Source organism: Peromyscus maniculatus, chromosome 15 (genome assembly GCF_049852395.1).
Source record: "Peromyscus maniculatus bairdii isolate BWxNUB_F1_BW_parent chromosome 15, HU_Pman_BW_mat_3.1, whole genome shotgun sequence".
Classification (NCBI taxonomy): Eukaryota; Metazoa; Chordata; class Mammalia; order Rodentia; family Cricetidae; genus Peromyscus; species Peromyscus maniculatus.
Genome location: NC_134866.1, coordinates 75,991,894 through 75,995,569, shown reverse-complemented (window position 1 = coordinate 75,995,569; position 3,676 = coordinate 75,991,894).

Below are 3,676 nucleotides of genomic sequence, written 5' to 3'. Positions count from 1 at the left end.
GAGTTGGGAAGGGCTCCTTCAAGCACACTCCTTCAAGTCTTTGCCGTGAGCATGGTGTCGCTGATGACGTCTCCTCGTGGAAACTTGAGATGCACAAATACTATGTGATTATCGTGGGTGCCCCAGGACAAAGAGATTCTATCAAAAACACAACCACAGGCACATCCAGGCCTAACCATGCTGCCTGATTGTTGGTGCTGGTGAATCGGAAGCTGGTGCCTCCAACAATGGAAGACCTGTGAGCATGTCCTGTGCTTCACACTGGGTGTGAGATAGTTAAATATTGACAATAACAAAATTCATTCCACTGGGCCACCTTACAGCCAGAAGAGATGTAAACAAGCACCGTGTGCATTTAAAACAAACAAACAAAAAAAACTGGCTACAACTCTGATGTGATAGCATTAGTGCCATTTTCTGTTTGGAATGGTGACAATGTGCTAGAGCCACTGATGTGCTAATATACCTTGGGTCAAGGGAACAGAAGTCATCCGTGAAGATGCCAGTGGGACCACACCCCTGCCACCTACTTGACCAATTGATATACGCATTTAGATCTATATATTGTCTACATATTGGGTGTCTAGAAATCACTGGTATTGGCAATATCCCTGTGGGCTGACATCTTCCCAAATACATCATGTTCGTCCCTTTTGCTGCCGTCCATGTCACAACTAAAGTGAGGCTTTGAGTGAGCACCTCTTGGGGACCAAGTAGGCTCTTCAGTGAGTGTCAAGAATGTATGTTTGTCAAAGATGTTTACCTCAGCAGCATTGCTGGTGATGGCAAAAATGACCCGGGAACGGAGGCAGTTGACTACCCTACTCAAGTGACTATCCCAAACCATCCAGGCCAGACTAGTCCTCACCCTACCCCTGCACCGGGTGTTCACTTGGCTCGCAGCACGTTCACTGAACTGAAAGAGAAGGTTAACGGCCATTCTGGTAAGATGCTGGAAGGCAGCCCTAAATCACGGAAAGCTGGAGACACTGCCATCGTCAGCATGGCGCCGAGTCAGTCCACACGTGTTGAGAGCTTCCCTGACTGGGCTGCTCTGGATTGTTCCACTGTTTGTGATTGAGACAGAAGGTTGCTGCCAGGGTCCTCAAAGCCACGGACAAGAAAGCTGCAGGCCCCAAGTCCAATTAGACAGCTGTGGTGTACCCCTCAGACAGCTGTGGTGTACCCCTCAGACAGCTGTGGTGTACCCCTTAGATGACAGGTCTTGTGTACCCCTCAGATATAAGCGCCACTGTTGCACCTTGAAGGATATCTTGCCAAGTTGGTTGTTGTAGTTCGTAGACTTCACAGGTGGGTAGGACCTTTCATTGTTTTCCTCGGTGGCAGGTTGCGTAGCAACTTCCAGTACGATGAAAGTTAGTCCTCTGAGAGGAGGCTTGTGGGTCAGATCCAGCTCCATTCTTCCATGAAGTTTTCTGTTTTGTTTTGTTTTTGTTTGTTTGTTTGTTTGTTTGGGGTTTTTGTTTGTTTGTTTGCTTGCTTGTTTGGGTTTTTGTTTTAGTTTTTTTGGGTTTTTTTTCCAGACAGAGTCCCTCTGTGTAGCTTTGGACCCTGTCCTGGAACTCACTTTGTAGACCAGGCTAGCCTCAAACTCACAAAAATCCTCCTGCCTCTGCCTCCCAAGTGCTGGGATTAAAGGCATGCACCACCACCACCCCGCACTCCATAAAGTTTTTAAAGGGTTATATCGGTAGGAGGACTATCAGCTTCAAAGGTACAGACATGCCATCTAATGGGTCCTCAGATGCCTCAAAGTTCAGCTAGTAGAAAGGAGACTGAGAAACCCAGTCTAATGCAGGCACATCTGTCATTAAAAATGGAACAGTCAACGGGCAGTACTGCCCAGAGGTGAGAGCTTCAGAAAAGTGTGCCCAGAATTTCAATCCTAATCAAGGATCCTCCAACTTTTGCCTGGCTTGGCTTGGGAATTGCTACAGACAACTTGGTGCCTCCTGCTTCCTTCTTGGAGTAGAATTGTTTCCTTCTTGGAGTTTCTACTGGTTATCCTGTGCCCATTCTACCGTTGTATTTTTAGCAGAGAGGGGCAAATAACTTGTTTATAGATCATAGACCTTTAGTTAAGGAAGAAGTTTACTTTATATTTACTTACACACACATACACACAATTGTGTATTTGTTAACTTTTTTTTTTTTTTTTTGAGATGGGTCTCACTATGTAGCTCTGGCTGGTCTTGAACTCCCTATGTAGGGCAGACTGGCTTCAAAGTGAGAGATCTGCCTACCTCTGCCTCCCAAGTCTGGGACTAAGGCATGTGATGAAAACACACTCCGCTTTGTATACATACAGTTTGGAAAGGAAGACATAGATAGCATCGGGTGATTGGGAGCTCAGCTCACTAAACTGCATTTTTTGAATTCCTGACTAACGAAGGCAGGTGTGTGAGATGCATCGTCTCATTATGACCTTGTTTAGAGTTACACAGCAAGAGATAACTAACATATAAGGTGATGTCATTGTGCATATGGTAATTTCAACAACACAAATATAGACACTGCAAATTTGTGTTCCTTACAGGAAATGGGGAGAGTAATATGACCCTGAGGTTTGCTTTCATGGAAGAACTCGACTTTCAACATGTACCCTAACAGCTTTTAGAAGTCTTTTCCTGCAACCCTCTTTTCGGACTACTTGCTGTGGATACGTGTGGCTTTGTTTTGCCTGGCACTTCATTCTCCTTGCGTTCACAAAACACCTGCTCACATCTCCATCCATGCTGCTAACAGGGGCTGGGAGGGTGGTGGTGGTGGGGGGGACGACACTCCACTAGCTTTCTCCCAGAGGTGATGAAATCAAGCTTGTTGACTGGGATCGTGATTTTATCAGGAGAGACGTGAATGAGTTTGGACCTGTGTTTTCCTGGTAGCTGCCAGGATGACGTCATGTGGAGAAAACCTGCCTGAAAACGAAGCTAAGAGAGGAAACTTGGAGGTAAAGATGTTGGGGGAGGAGACAGGGTCTGGTAACATTGCTTGTATCTAGATGTGTTTATCTCCAAATATTACATACAGAGAGGTCTGCCACAGATTAACATGTAAGTTGCTCTGAGGAGTTTATTATAAGTGGATTATTCCCTCTTTTGTTTTTCGTAACTAGGGATGCGGGGTACTGGGCACGCAGGTTTATAGTGCTGTTGTAGGTAGGGCACAACCCAGTTTTGAACCCCTTAGCCATCTTCCTTTCAAGGACATTTAGACATGTCTTGTTTATCCTGTGTGTATGAGTGTTTTGTCTGTGTGTACGTATATGCACCACGTGCAGGCCTGGTGCCGTCGGAGGCCAGAAGAGGGGTGTTGATTCCCGGGGACTGGAGTGACTGGCAGTTGCGAGCCACCAAGTGGGTGCTGGAAATCGATTCTCTGGAAGAGCCGCCGGAGTTCTTCACTGAGTAATCTTCTAACAATTGTTTTTCAAGTTCTCTTCCCATCAGTCCTAGTGTGATCTTTGATGCATTTTGGCTCTATCTAATCTTTTTAAACGTCGACATTAATCTCCTTGTATCACTTTACTATTAACATGGTCCATCACGTCGTCTTCTGAAGTTTTTAATGCTCAAAAAAAAAAAGTCCTTTTTTTTTATTTTCATGAATAAATTGTAACCTACCATCCGTTCCGAAGTCAGTTCTAGGGAATTCT